Source organism: Rhinolophus sinicus, chromosome 1 (genome assembly GCF_057876585.1).
Source record: "Rhinolophus sinicus isolate RSI-liver-muscle chromosome 1, RSI-T2T, whole genome shotgun sequence".
NCBI lineage: Eukaryota > Metazoa > Chordata > Mammalia > Chiroptera > Rhinolophidae > Rhinolophus > Rhinolophus sinicus.
In genome coordinates this window covers 2,818,505-2,839,580 of record NC_142501.1, presented here as the reverse complement: position 1 = coordinate 2,839,580, position 21,076 = coordinate 2,818,505, and positions in this window count along the sequence as shown.

Here is a 21,076-nt window from a genome sequence, read left to right as displayed (position 1 = left end):
ATGGATATTCTGAGTCGGGCCTTCTGTGGGGTGGGCTCACACCTCTCGTTTCTCCCCCTTCAACATTACACATCCCAGAAAGTAGCATTCAGAGGCATCAGTGCCTGCAGTGACCAGTCTACCAGCCTAGCCAGAGCCTGGTCTCTGTGGGTCCCACGTACAGCTATAGACAGACGGACGGATGACAGATGGACCAACGGACGGATGGTAGGAAAGGGGAGAGGGTCAGAGGAGCGGAGGGAGGGGAGCAGGGTGGGAAGAACACCCTCATCCCTCATCACTTCCCAGGAAGTGTCACCTCCTTGGCTCCAACACACGTGTGATTTGTGTATTTACTTAGCAAGCAGCGCTGCGTTCAGCTACCTCTGTTTGAATTCGAGCATAGGGCCTTTCCTTTAAGATACAAAAAGCAAAAATAATCAGTGTTCATTTATATGTATGGTAAGCGACCGCCTGGAGCCTACTGTGTGCCTGGCACTGTGTCCTGCTGGGGCCACAGTGGGGACAGGGACGTGTGGCGCCCAAGGTCAGGCTTGGACGTCAGGTGACCTTGGTGGCCGTCCACCTCCCGGCCTCATCTCTCAAATGGTACAGTGGGTTTGCCGTGACCACACACTTGGTGACATGGAGCATTTCCCCCTCATCTCACGGTGGAGATGACACTTCCTGCCAGCCATCACATGTCAGCGTCATCTGGCACCCGAGACGATCTCAGCCCAATGCTTTGAGCTCAGAGCTAGGACGCTTGGGGGCATCTGCGTCCCCTGAGCGCCCCCAGCAGTGGCCGTGTCCTGGACGGGGACACAGTGGCAGAGAGGCTCTTTTGCCGCGTCCAGAGCCCCTTCCCAGAGCCGGCTGTGGCCTCCTGTTTGTCTCTAACTTGAAATTTTTCCAGCCAACGCACTGTGCTTCCCCAGAGAACTCATGATTTGTGGAAATAGGATGGGAGATGCATATCTTGGTTGCTCTAAATAAAATTTACTGGTATATGCAGATTTCATGGCTAAGTGCCTTTTTCCAAAAGCTTCCATCACACAATTTCTTCCCTATTGACAGGCTGTTCCATATTATCTACTGTAATTAGATTTACCTTCATCCAATCTTATGCGTCACTTCAGCTATTTCAGAAAAATGAAGGAAACTTTCCAAATGTTTTCCACAGTGTAATGCGGTTCCCAGAGACTGTGGCAGCAGCGTGGGACCCGGAGGCTCTGCCGGCTCCCCTGCCCCCCATGTGGGGAGCCCCTCCAGTGGCTGCGAGCACAGGGGACCGCCCTTGGCTCACCGCAGGCCAACCTGGCTTGCCCTCCCCCGGCTTCCACCCGCATTGCCCGAACCAGGAGGGGAGGGGGCGGGGAGCAGGCAGAGAGAAAACAACCTCTCCAAGTAGACGAGGCTGCAGGCCTTTGGGAACCGGCCAAACCCTTTCTATGAGGAGCTGTCATACCAGATTTCTCAGCAAGAAAGAAACAAGGAAATTAGTGTGCCGTTGAATTGCAGACTAAAATTAGCCATCTTGAAAAACAAATCTCCAATAAATACAACCAGGATTTATGGCTAAAATTACAGGCAGCACAGATGGTGCTGGATGGTGTTTTCTCTCAAGGGGGAAAATATTCCTCTCACATTCGAACGTGGGCCTTATCGGCTCAGGGATTATGGCGCCAATCTCACAACGTTTTGTACACACAACCAGCAAGTGCTGGCTTCTCAGCCATTTGAAAGAAGCTGGGACAGGAAGTCAGTGTCCTGAAGGGTCACTGAGGCCAGCCTGCTGCCCCGGCTGATTCGGGGCTGCCCCTGGCATAAGTAACAGACTTCTGGGTTTCCAAGACCCCCCAAGAAAGGAAGCCCACACCAGCTGCCCCCAGTGACTTCACAACATCCGCCCCCAGGTGGCATGTTTGCTGACAATGCCCACACATCGTCCCTCCACCTCCTGGTTTCATGGCGGCCTGCCCTGGGCTTTCAGGCTGGAAGGGGTGGAGATGTCGGACTCGCTTCCTGTGCTGGCGTATGTGGGAGGCATTGGCCTGACACAGATTTGGTCCCATCAAATCACGTTCCCCAATAAATAAAGACATAGGGTCAATGCCCTCGGGAGCTCGGGCAGCCCTTCGTCATCAGGGTGACAAGGCCACAGCACCTCCGGGGTCAGGGGCCCAGGAGCATCTGGCAGCAGCAAGAGCTCCAGAGCGTCTGTCTATGGTGGGGGTATGGAGTCACAGACGTGGCCATACTCATCGCTGGATGAAAGGGGACCCCACAGTGACATCACGTGGGGAGGGCTTCCCAGCCTGCCAATCTAGCCACCATGGAAGCTTCCGGGTGGCACCCATGTCCCCTTGTTGTTAAGGTGAGACCCCAATGGACCCAGATGGGCCACCCCCAAACCCTGGTGACCAGCCATATGTTTTCTGTTCCTACTGTTTTGCCTTTTCCAGAATGTCATAGAATGAGAACATACAGCATGCAGCCTTAGGGCTCTCGCTCTGTCAGTTAGCAAAACGCCCTCAAGGTCCCCTCATGCTGCTGTGTGACCAGTAGCTCATCCAAAGCTCCTGAGCAGTTCTCTGCTGTGGGGGGACCACTGCTGTGTACCCCTCCTCCTGTCGGAGGGCATCTCAGCTGTGCCCCTTTGGGGCAGTTAAGGGTACCACTGCTAGAAACATCCACAGGCAGGTTTCTGTGTGGACATGTTTTCGGTTCACATGGGTAAACACCTAAGAGTTAGGTGGCCCTTCAGGTGGTAAATGCAGGTTCAGCTTAGGAGGCACTGCCCTCTGAAGTGGCAGGAGGGAGATGGGTCCCTCCCCCTCCTCACCAAATTGGGGACTGTCCAGTGGGTGTGTGCCCCGTTGCAGCTTGACAGTGCACTTTCCTGATGACAGGTGGCCTTGAGCACCCTTCCCTGGGCTCATTTGACATCTGCATATTTTCTTCTGATCTCTGTCTGTTTGGACACTGTCTCCATTTTCAAAAGTCAGGTTGTTTGTTTGGCTAGTCTTATCGGGCACTTCTAACCATGGTGGGTTCATCAGACCATCAGAAAGCTTGCTGAAGAGAAGTCTTTCCTGGATGCTTGATTATCTGACCCAGGGGGTGGCTCTGCTTCCTCCCAGAATGACTCAGGGACCCATTCAAGGGCCGCCATCGGTGGGCGTCCACGGACCCAGGCCCCAATCCCGCCTCAGCGGCCTCCCTTGATCCCGTCTCCTTCCTTCTGCCTCCTCCACCTCCACCTGGAACTGAGTTTTGTTCTGGTCTGAAATAGGCATTTCTTTCTCTTTTTCAGGAGCTAATTCTTCAAAGCCCCTGTGTCAGCTGGCCTTTCCTTTTCCCAGCGATTTCACCGTGTGGGGCACACGCTGCTTCTGGCTGACCTTGGTTGCTCGTCTGGCCTGTTCCTGCACTGGTACCACCATTCCTGGTACCACCGTGATAATCGATATTGAATTAGTCTGTAAAGTTATTTGATTATATAAGAAATAAATTAAATCATTGTTTTGGGTTTTCTTTTAACTGCCATGTATATGAGAAAGGAGAGACAGGCTGATGACTTTCTTCTGTCTGAAACAGAAAGTTCAGGAGTGTGTACGTTTTCAGAAGACAAATATGAATTTCGGTTCCGTTGCCAGAGCACGCGTTTTTTTAATGAGACAGTTGTAGTGATCAGTCCTCCTCATCCCCCAGCACAGGACGAGGACCTGGCATCACATTCCCCAGATTCTGCAGCTAGAAGTGACGGGTCCTGCTGCGCTCGGATGGTGTGGGGCAGGTCTGTTGGTGGGAAGAGGCTCTGGCCTCTGCTTCCAGCCCGGGGACGGGCGTGGCCATCCTAACGCCCTAACGCAGCTTCAGCCCAGGCTCCAGGGTGGGGTCCAGAGGCAGGACTCGGTGCACCCGTGTCACTGCTGGCCTCGAGCTCAGCGGCCCTTGCGGCAGGCCTCCTGGACCTTGAACCCAACTAAGAAAGCACGTTCCGCAGGCTCCCTCATGGGGCACCGGCAGGCCATTCTGGACTGTTCTAGCCATCACTCCAGGATGGCTTGCAGCCCTGTTCCAGACCTTCCTATGGTTTTGTAAGCACTGGACACTCGGCTTCACATTCCTTCCCAACCGATGAGGGCACTGGTTTCTGTTGCCTGTGGCGGAATCCGTCCCAATGCAGCTACTGTGGGAGCTGCAGGCTTCTGGTTGTGGGCCCTGCTCAGTCCTGGGCTTCTGCTCGGACAGAAGCAGCATCTGAGTGTCTGTGCCTTGGCAGGGTGGTGGCCTGGGAGGGAGGTGGCCTGGGAGGGAGGTGGCCTGGGAGGGTGGTGGCCTGGAGGGCGGTGGCTTTTGCCAGCAGTCAAAGGGGTCCAAGCTACATTCTGTTATTTCATGATTCACGCAGGTGGAAATATAAGCACTGTGAAGATCAAAAGTTACAATATGAAAAAAGGGGGCCAATTTTACCACATGGGGCCGAGGCAGCTGCCACCCGCCGTGGGCAGCAGCTGTGCGGCTAAGGGGCGTCCCCAAGTCACTGTGAGCACCTGGACAGAGGTACACGGAAGGAGCCCTGGGGACACACAGGAGGAAAGCTAGCGCCATCAGCAGGAGAGGGTGCTGTGTGCCCGGCACTGTGCCCTCCAGGCGGAAAGACCTGCACACCCGCACGTTGGACAGCAAGGCAGTGGCAGGAGGCATGACGGGCCCAGTGAGCAGCTGGCAGCTGAGTCAGCCATGCGTCCATGTGAGGACACAGGCTGTGCCAGCGAGCAAGCCTGAGAGCGAAGGGTCCCAGCTGGCATCCCCACATGGGGCCAGCACCAGGTGTGGGAATGACATCGTTGGGTTTCAGTTAGAACTGTCACTTTGCCATCCTGGGGGACGTCAGAGAAGGCTGCCTTAGGACTCTGTCTTTCCTAGTCGTCTTTCCCCCCAACCCCCCCAGCCCTCGGCATGCTCCTCCCCGCTGTCAGGGTCCTTCCTCAGGTCTGCCTTGGAAAGTCAGCATTGACCCTGCAGAGACGAAAGCTTGCGGCCACCTCGGTGCAGAACGCACGGGTCACGCAGAGCACTGAGCAAGCACCCCCACTGGCATGAATTTTGCTTTGCAGCTGATTGTGTTATGAGGGCTCAGGAGAGGCTGCAAGGCTCGTGGGGGAATGGGCTTCCTCAGTGAGCATTTCCTTAAGTATTTGTGACAAATGCACAATCTCACACAAGTGCCAGTATTTATACCCAGTCAGAGGAGAAAAGACACCCCATCCATGTGTGGCTGGTGTGACATGTGGTGGGCAGGGGACCGGTGGGGACCCCTGAAGAGAGGGAAGCGCTGTTGACAGGGCTTCATCCCATCCCGTTGCTGTAGCATCTGGAACCTCTAAGCTGCATTTCTCAGTTCTCTCCATTTGGAAGGAAGAGCTGTCATTTCTCTACTGGCAGAGGCGTCTGTGCTTTCTTGGGGGTCCCGCACTGGTTCTGGGGGATGAGGAGGAGGAAGTCGAGCCTCATGGGTCAGCCCAGGAGCTGGAGACATCGCAATGAGACATGGGACAGAGATGGTTAGAAGGCAAACACTCGGGGCTTTGAAACATGAGGAAAACATCTCTGATCCATTTACTGTGTACGTGTAAGACTGCCAGGCAGCTACTTTCAAAATAAACACAATTTACACACCGATACTAGGTAAATTATTTCCAATTCTATATTTAGATGAATCTATGAATACAACCGGTCCTTTTGTATTGTACCACGAGGTAATAAAAGTGACAGTTACCAGGCTGCCAGGGCTGTCTGACTGCGCTGACTTTGACACATGGCAATATATTCTCAAATAGCAACGCGGGCAGAGTGGGAATACTTTTTCAAATTGCAGATCTTCATAAATATGCATAGGACCAGACTCCCAGTGCAGCGTGCACTGCTCCTATTTTGCTTTTCATTGTTTTTCAAATATTGTTTCTATGGGGGACGCCCCGGTAAGCCGTGTAATTCTACCTGTGAACCAAATGAGTCGTGGCCACTAAATTATCTGCGAGTTCTTGTTGGTGCTGGTGGTGTGATAAATGGTGTTCCCACCATGCAATGAAAATCTGTGGCAACAGCCCTTGTCAGCAGTGTGGTCACCAGGATGCCTTGTTTTAAAATGATGGGACTCCCGCTGTCAGAATCAAAAGAGAAGAACCAGTGGCTGGCCCACCAGACAGGGCAAAGACAGACAATCTGCCGTTGGTACAACTGGAACCACGGACTCGGTGCCAGCAGGATCATCATTGCCCCCTTCTCATAGCATTTCTCTCCTTTTGATGACATTTCTCTCCTACCAGGGTATGTATGACACAAGGAACCAGGTGACCATGTCTCAGGCTCCTGCCCTGTAGCTGTCATAATAGAAGGGACGAGACGGGCCTGGCCTGTTGGCCACAGGCACACATCCCAACCCTCATTTGTAGATTCTACATGAAACCGCCCAGATTCACGTCTGGGTGGCAGTGGTGTTACTGTCCCCGTCATCAGCACCATCATCATCTCAGCCTTGGAGCCACCGGGCGTGTATGTTTCTACCTGGTGTAGCGGAAAGAACTGAGGTCATTGTCATCCCGACGCGGAGACGCTGTGCTGGCAGCTTATTAGATAAGCCAGTTTTCTACCCGCATTGGAACACTATTTTGTCACAAATCTAATCCCGTAGATTAGATTCTGTTTCTCAGTTCCCTGCTTCCCTGATATGTGTTTCCCTTCGTGTGCAGTACTGTCTTGATTTTATTAAAGAAGCTTGGAAATAAGTTATCATTCTGCATCGAGCCATATTACAAATATTATTCTTTTTCCGAGTTTTCTTCACTATTCTTGGGAATTTATTCTTCTGTATGAACTTTGAGATCATTAAATAAGGTGCCTGGTAATCTGACTGGAATTCCATTAAGCGTCTACATTGAGACTGGAAGTCCGGGGTGTTAGGTGTCGACCTGCCCCCTAAGGTGGGGGCAGGGGGAGGACAGGCGTTCCTTCCCTCACTTCAGTCCTCATTTTACGTCCTGCAGTAAGAATTTCTTTCCTTCCATGTGGGCTGGTACCTTCATTTTCAAGATAATGCCTATGCGTTTTATAGTTTTCACCACTGTCGAGAACAAAACACTTCCCTCATGTCTATTTGTGGGCATTGTACTTCTAGTACCAGACAAACCACTGATTTGTATAAGCTTATCTTCTGCCGAGCTATCTTACCAGAGCAGTGCAGACATTTGTTTTTGAGTCCATATTGGTGATTTGTGCTTTCCTAGACTATCAACCACTGCATCAGAGATTTCAAAATTGTTACTGTACATTTGTGCAGAGACTTCTGTAGAATATGTTTTCATTAATCCCACAAAACCCCAACGGAATACCCACTTCCCTCCGTTACAACCCCTTTTAGAATCTATAAAATGGATACAGCCTCACTCTTATTTTTTCTTGATTAGATTTGCTAGATATTTCCTATTTTATTCATCGTTTATAAGGACTGTTTATTTAATTTATGTATAAAACCTACTTACTACATCTCTTCTAATCTGCTACTTTCTGCCTTCACTTTAATTTACCCAGGCACCCTAATCCCTTTACGTGTCCTTTGTGTCGGGCTTTCTATCCTCTTGAGTTGAACACTTGCTTCCCTTAACTTCATTTTCCGTCTTTGGACATTGTCGTGTTGACGGCCTCGGGTTTCCCTCGCAGCGGGTTTGTCCACAGCGGCGAAGGGCCAGACCGCGTGCTCGCATCCCATCCGACCACAAGCGCTCTGACCCTGACCACTGGGCCCCTCCCCCAGCATGGGGGTGGGGGGGACGCAATGCCCAGAGGCCACGAGAGGGGCCACGATGTGATCAGCTGGGCCTGTCAAGCTGCTCTGGGGACTGACATCGGGAACAGGAGAGCGGCCCCGCCCCCGGGCTCGGGGGCCCCAGGCCCTGGGGATGTGGTCTGGGCGCTGCTGGCTCTGCTCCTCCCGTGTGGGATACAAAGTCAGCACAGGAGAAAGCTGGGGGCAGGGGCTGCTCTAGGCCTCACGCCCCAGCGAGTCTCTGCAGGCAACCTGCCCACCTGCCTGCCCCCCTTCTTCTTCCCATGAACCAGAAGCCTCCAAACTTGGTTTGGGTTGTCTTCCTGTCTCCAGCAGTTTTCAAAGATGGACTATAATTTGGAATTATGACCTTCTGTTTTCAATTTTGTAAGAAAATAAGGTATTTGGGGGATGGGGGAGACTTCAAGTGGTTCACATGGCTCCCCTCTCCATTTATTTTTTTCTATTAATAGCAGGTTCTAGTTTAGTATGGTAAGAATTTGGTCTGTTAAATATCTGCCTTATGGAACTGGGGTTTTCTTTGAGCCTTTTCAGTGTCCGTTTCCCCCAGTGCTTCATGCTGCCTGGAGACGCGATGCACTGTTTGCTATATCGGAAGAAGTCGTATAGGACTTACGTCGTCACTTTGTCTCCTTTAGTCTGTGTGGGCACTAAGAACACAGGATATGTCACCTGACTTACCCACTAATGTGCCCCAGTTACTACAACAGCATCTTACACTAAGTGAATGTCCCACAAATATTTGTGAAAAGAATGAGCCTGTTAATCAAACTGAGTGACACAAATTTGCTTACTAATTTTTAAAATGTTTGCCTACTTTATATAACAAGAATTAAGAGACGTTGCAATCTCCCACTAATGTTTATCCATTTAAATTTCCTTCTGAATATTTACCCAATATGTTCTTGATATGTTTTTATGCGATGTAATCCCAAACACAAAGTGGAAAGATTCCCTCTTCCACTGTGACAATGTAGGTGGTACCAGACTTGCCTCCTACAACAAACAACTAGGAAACTAGAAAAATGTATGAAACAATTGAGGTCAGACATGGAAGTGGTGAGCCCTGCTACCATCAGCTGTGCGCCTGAAGGCAGGGCCTTTGTCCCACAGGAGGGGTCAGGCAGAGCACTGGGCCTCACTGAGTAGGGATTGCTGTTCGGAGGCAGAGGTGGCTGGAATACCAGAGCACCATCAGTACAGACAGACGGCTGCACAAACCTGTGTGTGTTTCCTGCCGTCTGTCCGCAGATGGGAGGCAAAATTCCTCAAGGCCGCACTCAGAGGTACGAGGGTCTTACAAGCTGAATAATTCAAAAATCCACTTGGGGCTAGTATTCATTCACGATTCCCTCAGGCCCAGTCAAGAGAACGTGGTGAACACATGGGTCTTCAGAATATGCCCTAGAAAGCATTCCTCTAGCAGAAGGGCTAAACTAGACTCACTGTAAAGAACCCTCTAGACCTGTTCTAACAGAGCTTAGGGGAAAGCCTAAAAAAGATCAGCCTTGCCTGAAAGTAACATAAATACCATCCAAACAAAACCCAAACCTTTTAAAGCAAGACAACAAAACAAGCACTCGTGACAAAACAGTCATGATGACAAATGCCCAATCAGAAATTAGTAAACACACAGGAAATCATCACCTAAAACTCTGAGAAGAATCAGCCAATAGGAAAATACCCAGAAGTGACAGGGATGCTGGAATTTCCAACAAGGACTTTAAAACAGCCATTATAAATATGTTTAAGGAGACCAAAAGAACATGTGGTCTTACTGAACACAGAAATAGAAACTACAAAGGAGAAAAAATGAAACTACCAGTGCTAAAACACACAGCAGCCACGGTGGCTAACACACTGGATAGACTTATGAGCAGATTAAACACAGTAGAAACAAATAAAATTAAACTTGAAAATATGAAAGTAGCAATTACCCTAAGGAAAGCTTAAAGAAAAGAGAAATACTGAAAAATATTAACAGAACCTCGGTTACCTCTGGTAAAACATCTATCTAACATACCCGTTATTGGAGTTCAGAAAAGAGATATACAGAGACATATTTGAAGAAATAACAGGCTTTTTTTTCTAGCTATGATGAAAAATTCAAGTCCCCCTTAAATATGTCCATTAGAAAAAGTTCTCACTGCCCTGATATGGAGCAATGAGAATATAAGAAAGAATAATAACTGCAATTGATTGAAACTCCTCAAACATATAAAATCTGTATGTTCACAGGGATGCTCAAAAAGCGGGCCTGCTTGGACCCTCTTCACCTTGAAAATAAAGAGAGAAATGTTCAAATGTTGCTCTCCCCATATTTAGTTTAAAATTGATGAAACAAAATTTTTCTTTATAAAAAACTCCCAGCCATTATTCAAGAGTAAAGTTAGAACCACAATTTTTCAACTCTTGATGACATAATTGACCTATTCAATAACCATAAATGGCAGTTTTTCATGTTCATCAAGTGAAATGGTGATGGGTGAGTAAGGGCATCAGGTGACCGGTCGATCTTGAGATTGTTACATCCTGAGCTCCTCCTGACATGAGGCCACAGCAAATAACTGGCACACTTGTGAAGAACTGGAAATTGAGCAGCTCAGGCCTCAGATCCATCTAGCAGTTTACACGAAGTGCGGGGGGGAGAGGGAAAAATTAAAAGATACAAGTTTCTCCAACAAGTCAATGGTGCCTAAGGGAAGATGAACTCTTATAGAAAATAAAAATCTGAAAATATGTAGCCACCAAACTCCAAGAATAAACTAAGTATTTAAAAACCCTTGGAGACAACAAGGAAATTTTTAATATAGTTTGGAAATTATAAAACACCAAAGGATTATTGTAACCTTTGTTAGATATGATCATGGCAATGTGACTTTTTGTAATGGATGGATGGATGATGGATGGATGGATGGATGATGGATGGATGGATGGATGATGGATGGATGGATGGATGGATGGATGGATGGATGGATGGATGGAGGGTGGGTGGATGGATGGTGGCTGGATGGATGGTGGGTGGGTAGGTGGCTAGATGAACGGGTGCACAGGCAGACAGGTGGATGGATAGATGGATATCACTATAGCAGTAGATGTGATATATGTGTGTGTGTCCTTTTAAGAAAAATACAAATGAAGTGTTTATGTCTGAAATAATGTGACTCAGGGAATAATATGCTTTAAAATATTTGAGAAAAATCTTTGAAGAAATAGAAAAAGAAATATTTGCACAATGCTTTTTAAAAACTGGAGTGGTGTATACATTGGTGTTTATAATTCTATTCTTTCTTCTCTTTGAGATCTTTTATAATAAAATAGTATTTTGTTGAATAAAAGAATGAATTAATGAATGTGCCATGAGGCTGTGCAGAGATATCAACCTTCAGTATAAAGAATTAGGAATCAGGAAACATAGTCAGTCATCAAAATTATGATATTGAATAAGAAAATAAAAAGGAGAAAAGATGTTTACAGCAAAAATGAAATTATTAAACAGAATAGAAAGATAGGTAAGTAGCTAGAAGATGATTGATGGATAGATAGATAGATATTATGATTGATAGATAGATAGATAGATAGATAGACAGACAGACAGACAGACAGACAGATGATAGATAACTTTGTGCCTGAAACCTCGGTTTCCTCCTCTAAGTGGATGGCAAGAGCAGATGGAGCCTACAATCTCTTATTTCTGGTCACGCTTCCCTGATTCTAAACTGGTAAATAACATGAAATGGTGTGAAGAATGAATCTTTGTGCATTAATTCATTCATGTCAATAAAGAATCTTTAAAAGTACAAAAAACACAACCCAAGAAGTTTGCATTAAAGACCACGATATGATTCCCGGGGGACAGGACATGGACATAGAAAGGCTCAGGTACACTTGAGCTATATAACAACATTTTTAATTAGGGTGGGAAGGTGACATTGTCAGCTGGGACCTGACACAGTAGTAGAAGGCTTCTGTTTGTCCAAGGTCACTCAGCTGCCGTGGGTCATGGCTAAGAGCCCACTGACCAGAACACCAGAATGGGCGATGTGCATGGGAGCAAGGGCTGGTGGTCTGCTCACTGGGGTCCCCTCAGCTCAGGGTGGGGTACAGTCAGGTCTGCTGAAGGACTGAGTGGCTGTCAGTGCATGGGACCCATGACTCCTGGATCTGCTGATGGCGCTGGCTTTGCCCTGCTCAAAAAATAAAAAGATGAAGAGGACACCTGAAAAAGTTCTTCAAATATCTGAAGAATTTTCAAGTCAAAGAAATCGTTTTCGTGTGTGTATGTGTGTGTCCTCCAGGAGCTGACCTGAAATCTGTAAGTGTCAGGAAGTGGGAGAAAGGTGCTTGATGTGTGGACGCCATTTCTCTGTGTTTAAATCTGTGTTGTTAGAGGTTGTTCCTGACGGTCTCATCTATGAGCTGCTTCCGGCATTAGAGACGCTTCTGACCGGGGCCCCCAAGAGAAACACACAAAACCACAGCCAAGAATTTATGGGGGGAGATCCAAGGGCAGGTTAGACCCTCCAACAGGGGAATCTGGGATTCTCCCTGGAAGATTGGGGTCATCAGTGTAGAAGAGAGTGTGGAGGGAGGGAGCGAGGGAGAGAGGGAGGGAGGGAGGGAGAGAGGGAGGGGGGAGTGGGGAGGGAGGGGGGAGGGAGGAAGGGGGGAGGGAGTGAGGGGGAGAAGCAGGGAGGGAGAGATTTTGCATTGCATTCTCTCTTGGACCTGGGCCTGTTAACATCATCCTTTATTGAAATGTAAAAAGGACCACAAGAGATGTATAAAGTGCTCATAACTGCTCCATATCTAATAGATACAGAAAAAAAAAGAAAGAAAGAAAAAACCCAGAACATGTTTCTTAAGACCCTTTGACAAAGAGTTCCAACCACACCCCTAGAGGACCTGCACGTAACGTGATTGTTCTGCATAGAAATTAGGTGATGTACGCTTTCTTACTATTTTTGGATGTTAAATACTGGTTGTGTTGTCTCATTTCTTGCCCGTGTTTTATTAATAAGTAATTGAATCTAATATTTGGCTTCAGTACCAGAACCCCTAACATTAAGGATAACGAAATAAATGGTATTGCATAGAGATGCATTATTAACCATCTCAGGAATATTCTGACAAGCACAGAAGTACATGAACTAATCTCACATAAATTCTTTGTTCTTCAATTTTTCAAGATCTCCCGATAAAGTCTCAGAAAGGCCACTCTTGGCGGCGGCTTTCACAGAGGTTTGGCCTCCTTGCTGCATCCAGTTGCTGTCATCTTCAGGTCCTGTATCCCCTTGAATGGGATCAACATCATGTTCAGGAAATGACAGACTCACGCCTGTGCCTTTCCCTCCATCCAGTGAGGTGACCAGAGGGAGAAGTCCTGTGCAGGCCTGACCTTGCGGCAAGGGTCACAATGGATGTGGGGCTGGGCTGCAGAGCGAGCCCCTGACTTCCCAGGGGTCCTGAAAGGCTGCATGTCCTGCGCCTAAGCTTTCTAAGGGTGATATGGACACAGCCTTCCAGTCCTGTTGGGATGGGGAGGCTGTCTGAGCGCTGCCTGGCGCAGCCCCTTCAGCCCTTCCCCAGGACACCGTCAGACGTCCAGGCCTGTAACAGTCTGAGCCCCTAGTCCGTTCACACACCCTGTCTCTGGCAGGTACAACCTTTGCAGTTAGTACCAATCGTGAGGTAAAGCAGCTGAGCCCACAGGCACCACAGTGCACATTTACACCTCAGAAAGGAACCCCAGGTCCCAGGTGGTCCCTGCATCATGGGGACCCTCAGCACGGCCCCTCCCAGCTGCCCAGCACTTCTGCTCTCAGGACCACCTCTGTGCCCATCTGCCTGGCGGTTGTGGACAGACTTCCGACCTTGTTCAAGCCTCCTGGCCTGTCTGGACCTCGCTGGCTCTTCCGACACTGAGGTGTAATGGCTCTACCTTTCTCCCCACCTCGGCTCTGCTGGTTACTGGCTCTGGGGGCGCCCACCCCACTACATCATCCTATGTGTTTAAATGCCCCGCATCATTGCACAGCCTCCTCGAGGAAAGAGCTCTCACTCATTTCTCTAACGCATCGGCTAACCCGAGGAGCTCCACTCTTCATAGATGGGTGTTAAGTCAGCGAAGGATGGAAGAAGCAAGGCGTGTGCACTTGGGGCGGGAGTGGGGAATTAACGACACTGCTGTCCCAGCGGAGTTCTGAACCAACAGAATGAGTCTGGCAGGATGTGCGGTGACTGGAAGCCCGCTCGGCTGGTGCAGCTGGAATGGAGCCGTCACCTGGAGCCGCGGCGGCGTGGAGGTCCCGTGGCTCCTCTTACTCGCTCTCCTCACGCACTGAGGCTGAGCACTGGAAGACAGGAGTCCAGGGAGGGGACGCACCTCCCCCAGGCAGGAGGAGCCAGGAAGGGCCCCAGATGACAGCTCATTGTGGTTTGATTGGCATTTCCCTGATGATTAGTGATGCTGAGCATCTTTTCATGTTACATGTGGAATCTAATAACCAACAAACAAAATGGAAACTGACTCACAGATACAGAGAACTGACTGATAGCTGCCAGAGGGGAGGGGGCATTGGGATGGGTGAAAAGGTGAAGGGGCATGAGAGGTACTAGCTTCCAGCTACAAAATAAATAAGTCACAGGAACGTAATGGACAGCACATTGAATATAACCAATAACATCATAACACATTTGTATGGTGACAGATGGGTACTAGATTTATGGTGGTGATCACATCCTAAGATATATAAATGTCTAATCGCTGTGTTGTACACCTGAAACTAATATAATACTGTATGTCAACTGCACTTTCATAAAAAATTTAAGAAGAAGGAGGCAGAGGAGGAAGAGAAAGAAGAGGAGGAGGAGGAGGAGGAGGAGCCCTGGGCCCTGAGAGGGCAGAATGGGCGTCAGCACCAAGATGAGCTCCTTCCCTCCGATTCCCTCCCCCTGGGCTTGGCCTGCAGCTCCGGGGCCAGGGAGTGTGTGGGAAGCTGCCTGTCTTTCTGCAGAGCCGAGACGACAGAGACGGCGTGCCAATTCTTGCACACACTCCAAAGGTTCTTCTCGCATCCTTCCTGCACTGGGTCCAGCTCCGCTCCACGGGGTTTTCTTCTCTGCCTGTCTGTGGTGGTGGCTGACTCGTGACCTAGAATTCTTTCCTCGTCAGGCGGGAGACGCCATGGGTCCCCGCACTGCACATAAGCGTGTCACCGGCCGGCAGCATCTGGATAGCCCACACCACCCAGCGAGCAGGGGCCTCAAAGCAGGTGGTAGAAGGAAACTTACTCCCTGAGATGAAGAAAAGTTGCTCACAACTTTCTATGAGTCTTTTCATTACATTCATTCTGAAGCTTTTATTAATTTAGTGGGCCTTTTAATTAAAGTCTCAATGAATAATTGAAACGTGGTTTTGATTATGCTGGAGTTGGTACCATTTTGAGTTGTAATTGTAACTAATAAATTAGTTAAATAGGTAAGGTGATGAAATCCTGCCTCAAGGGGAACACTAATAATTTCAAGAATTTATCTACATGTCATTCAGAGAATTTGTGCAGAAAAAAATAGATGATCAGAAGGAAAATGAGAATCAAATCGTATTAATCAGCCAGGTCTGCTCTGTAAGGACTGGAGCTCACTGATAATTCACGGCCACCCTAGTGTGAGGGGAAGGAGGACATCACACGCGTCCCCCAGGAACGCCCTCACGTCTTCCCCTGATTTCCCCTGCAGGGTGCCTTGCTCAGCTGGGAGAAGGGCGTCTCTGAGATGCCCACCGTCCCACGGAGTTTCAGAGAGAGTCTGCACCCCAGCTCAGGGCTGAGCCAACGCCCTTGCACAGCCCCACACACAGTCTGCCTCTGCTTCCTCTCGCCCTCACGTCTGTCTCCTCTGAGCTTGTCAGTCACCACCCAGCAGGGAAAGACAGACCCCAAACAAGACTTACGCATACCTTCCAGAGGTTATGCAAAAATAGTGAGTCCAGGAATAAAATTCCGATGGGGAGAAGACAGAGTGTGGGACCTTTCTCTCCTTCCTCCTCTCCTCCTTCTACTTTTTAAATTTTTTATTAAAATATAGTTGATATAAAATATTATATTAGTTTCAGGTGTACAACATAGTGATTAGACATTGCAGTGGTACCTCGGTTTTCTAATGTAATCCATTCCGGAAGACATTCGAGTTCTGAAACATTGGAAAACAGCGAACAGCTCGGCCTCAGGATCTTGCACTCGGCAGAAGCCACGTGACATGTTCGACTTCCAAGGCGTGTTCGAAAACTGAAGCATTTACTTCCGGGTTTACGGCGTTCATAAGCTGAAATGTTCATCAACGGAGACGGTCGTAAACCGAGGTCTACTGTATATATCTTATGATGTATTCACCACAACAAATCTAGTAACCAGAGGTGGGAATGGGGGCAGCGATGAGAAGGGGCTTTGAGCAATGGCTTGAAGGAGCTGCAGAAGCCCCGGTCAGGTTGGTCATCGCCCATAGTGCTGGCCAGTGGGTCCTCAGGCCGGTGGGAAGGAGGCTGGTCACCGGCATCCCAGGCCTGGTCCCAGCTGGGCACGTGTTCACCTCCCGTCTCTTTTCTGGCTCAAATGAGCAATGGGAACATGAGAGGAGACATGTAGGTAGGTAGGAGACCTCCGGGGTAGGTCCTGGAAGGGCCCCAGGCTCCATGCCTTAGTAAGCCTGTGGGAGCCAGAGCAATTCTGCAGATGATGGCTTATTTACCCTGGAGGGCAGGTAATGGGGAAATACATTTTTGCCCAGTGAGAAAGCCCTTCTTCCCCCATGTCTGAGGCTGGCACGCAGCTCTCACCCAGCAGGGCTCTAACACGAGCTGCCTGGTTCCCTTAGCCAATGAATGGCATCTTGTGAGTGGTCGCAGTGCGCAAAACACTGCGTGCGTGTTGCACAGCACCCTTTCCTGCTGGAGCCCATCTCACCCTGTGAGCACACAGGAAGGAGCAGTCTTGGCTGGCCTTGACCCCGGAGGCAGCTGCTACCAGAATGTCAGAGAGGTAGCTCTGGCAGCAGTAAGTGGCCTGTGTGTCACAGCACAAAGCTGCATCACATTATGTCCTGGTTGCTTGATCGTGTCGGGTCTGCCCGCTTGTGGCCCGATGCCACCTGCATAGAACTGTCAGAACCCCTCACTGATGGACAGCTCCCCGGACGGTACCCCAGCGGGGCCCTGGGCACAGGCTTCTGCATCCGGTGAGTGGCTCATGGCTCTTCCCCACACCGAGGTGTGAGAACCACTGTCGTGGCTTTTCCTCTACTGCTCAGTGGTGGATTCTTTCAGGGTGAAGGTGATTCGTTTTGTTTGTGTTCTTAACACTTTTGACACCAAAGCGTGTGAACACGTGCTGGTCAGGACTCCCAGCAGGTCCAATCAGCCCCTCCCCACTGTAGGCAGTATCCTGTCCCAGGATGCACATTTTGGGGAACGGCACCGCCAGGCCCTGGGGGAGGCACACGTGTGAGGACAAGTGAAGCCGCGTTGAGGCAGAGCCCAGCCCAGCAGAGCCTGCAGCTCACAGGGCGGGGTCCAGTGCTCCTTCAGGGAGAAGGAAGGGGGATGGCAGGGTCCCCTGCAGGAAGCTGTCTGCACACACCTCTGAGCAGCCCTCCTGCGGGCAGGTGATGTGGGCAGAGGGACTGGGAATGAGCACACAGGGAGAGCTCACATGGCCCATCCGGGTGGTCCAGGGCCACGTTCTGCACCAGGCACCACTCTCCTGAGATTCCTGAAACCAAACCCACCCTTTCCCCCCCGGCCCTCACAGGACACAGAGCCATGAAGATGGTAGTCACTGCAGAGAACACCATCGGGGCCCCTTCTGTGCATGGAGCCCACACTGCTGGTGGCCACCTGTGTGACCTGTCCTCTGCTCCTGCCTGGCACATCAGGAGGATGGACGAGGAGGACGAGGAGGACGAGGAGGACGAGGAGGACGAGGAGGACGGACGAGGAGGACGAGGAGGACGAGGAGGACGAGGAGGACGAGGAGGACGAGGAGGACAGACGAGGAGGACGAGGAGGACGAGGAGGACGAGGAGGACGGACGAGGAGGATGGATGAGGAGGATGGATGAGGAGGACGAGGAGGATGGACGAGGAGGACGAAGAGGATGGACGAGGAGGACGAGGAGGATGGATGAGGAGGACGAGGAGGACGAGGAGGATGGACGAGGAGGACGAGGAGGACGGACGAGGAGGACGAGGAGGACGAGGAGGATGGACGAGGAGGACGGACGAGGAGGACGAGGAGGATGGATGAGGAGGACGAGGAGGATGGACGAGGAGGACGAGGAGGACGGACGAGGAGGACGAGGAGGATGGACAAGGAGGACGAGGAGGATGGATGAGGAGGACGAGGAGGACGGACGAGGAGGACGAGGAGGACGAGGAGGATGGACGAGGAGGACGGACGAGGAGGACGAGGAGGATGGATGAGGAGGACGAGGAGGATGGACGAGGAGGACGAGGAGGATGGACGAGGAGGACGAGGAGGACGGACGAGGAGGACGAGGAGGACGAGGAGGATGGATGAGGAGGACGAGGAGGATGGACGAGGAGGACGAGGAGGATGGACGAGGAGGACGAGGAGGATGGACGAGGAGGACGAGGAGGACGGACGAGGAGGACGAGGAGGATGGATGAGGAGGACGAGGAGGATGGACGAGGAGGACGAGGAGGATGGACGAGGAGGATGAGGAGGATGGACGAGGAGGACGAGGAGGACGAGGAGGATGGATGAGGAGGATGGATGAGGAGGACGAGGAGGACGGACGAGGAGGACGAGGAGGACGAGGAGGATGGACGAGGAGGACGAGGAGGACGGACGAGGAGGACGAGGAGGATGGACAGGGGCCGGTTGAAATGCCAACGCCTCTTCCCATTCACAGTCCTCTGACCACACGCTGTAAACAGAAGGTTACATAATTGTCTCCCTCTCTGTCCAGCTAAAAAGTTACAAAAACCTCTGCTCGTATGTGTGCACCAAGCTGCCCTCTCAGTGTCTGAGAAGTAACTTGGCCCTCCTGCCAGTTCTCAGATGCCACCCATTCAGCTTTTTCTAGAAGAATCCATGGGGGTGCAATGAAGTTAGATGCCCCCACCTCTAGCTCACACTAAACTGAGAGTTCTTTGTGTTCAAGGGGATAGAAATGCATGTTTGTGTACGTTCTAATTTACCTGTGTTCACACCAGTGCACAGATGACCCCATGGGACTGTATTTGGATTGGGCCTTGAAGGAGGTGATTCAGGTTAAGTGGGGTCGAAGGGTGGGGCCCTAATTCAATAGATTGCTGTCCTTCTAAGAAGAGGGAGAGACACCAGGTATCCAGGTCCTCCCCTTTCTCTCTCTCACTCTCTTCTCGCTCCGCCCCCCAACCACAAGCACAGAGAAAAGGCCATGTGAGGTCGCAGCAAGATGGCCGCCATCTGCTCACCAGACATCAATCTCATGGCACCCTGATCGTGGAGGTCGGTCCCCCAGGACTGTGGGATGGTAAATGTCTGTTGTTGAAGCCCTCCAGCTGTGGAATTCCTTATGGCTGCCTCAGAACCTAAGCTGAGGTCCTCTGCTCAGGTCCCAGAGGCTGAAACTGTTCACCCTCACCTGGGGCTCACGGGCGGGGGTGGGGGGAGTCACTGCCTGGCTCCCCAAGATGGCCGACCCCATTCCCTTGCTGCTGTGAGACTGAAGTCCCCATTTTCCTGCTTTTGGCCAGAGACTGCGCTCAGCTGCTGGGGGCCACCCACACGCCTTGTCACGTGGCCCCCCAGGCAGCCACAGCGAGTCTCTCTCACTCCCGCCTCTGCTTTCAAAGGGCTCGCCTGATTAGGTCAGGCTCACCAGGATGGGCTCCCACTGGCCCGGTCGTATCTCAATGTATTCACAGGTCTTTCCCGCAGTCCAGGGGAGGGAGTCACACAGATCTGTGCCCCTGGGCCAGCTGAGAATTCTGCCTCCCACAGTTTTTATTAAGAATAATTTATGTCTTTTAAAATGTCTTTTTTTTTCTCTTGGAATTTGTTAGTATATTGTATTAGGTTAGTAGATTTCCTGGTTTGTAGCCATTTTTGCATGTTGAATTAAACAGTGTCTGACCTGCTATGTACCTATTTTTTAAATGTTTTCAGGTCTTCTTGGTAGCTAAGTGCAGTGTTCTTTTTATGTATCCAATCAATACAACAAAATGTGAGTTTTCTGTCTGAAGAACGTAAATGATGGTGCATTGCTTATTATTCGTGACCTCTATAGTTTTTAATTATCCTCCACTGGAGCTTTATAACTCCAAAAGAGGTACCTTCAAATATCCCATTATGGTTTTGTTTTTTCATGTTATTCTGGCTTTTCTAGTACATTTTGCTCTGTGTGTTTAGTTGTTTTTGTGCTACACTGTTTGGTGCTTAGCATTTTATGTCAATTCAATTAAATTTCTTATAAATTGGGCAATTTATCATTATATAACGACCTTCTTCCCTCTTGAATGCTTTTAAGTTTGAATTCCTCCTTGTGTGAAGTTAAAATTGTCATTCATTTATATTCAGCCTTTCTGTGCCACTTAATTGTAAGTGTTTCTTATAAATCACAGAGCTGGATTTTGTTTTCTAAATCAATCTGTCATTCTCTATTACTTAAAAGAGAATTTATTCAATTCACATTAAGACATCATTAAATGCCTTGATTTTCTTTCTTTTTTCTTATTTTATTTACTTTCAATTCCACTCGTGCTGTACTCTCTTTTCTCTCCTCTTTTTTGATGTTTGGGGAAGTTTCCACTTACTATCTCCCTTTTTTCTTTTGACATTGGGAGCCCCAGCACACGTCGCCATCTCACTGGTGGTCCCGACGCCCGCCCCAGCTGCATGCACACACACAAGTCATAGAGGCCATTGTCCTCGCCGCCCAGCACCTCCGTGCCGACCTGCCGGGCTGGCCTGCAAAGGGAAGGGAGGCTGAGCGCACCATCGCCCCAGTGGGGTCAGCCCCAGACTGGTCACTGGGCCCAGCTTCGGACAGACAACGGCCAGCACCACACCCACAGAGCACAGATGGAACTTGCTATGTGTGCTTATTTGTCACGCAGCAGCTTTGTACCGTAGCTGACTGACACACCGTCCACTCAACAGGTCACGTGCTGCATCACGCAATGTCTCCAATTTCCCTCAACCATTTCCCCCATACACCAAAGAACTTATTAGAAAAAAAAAAA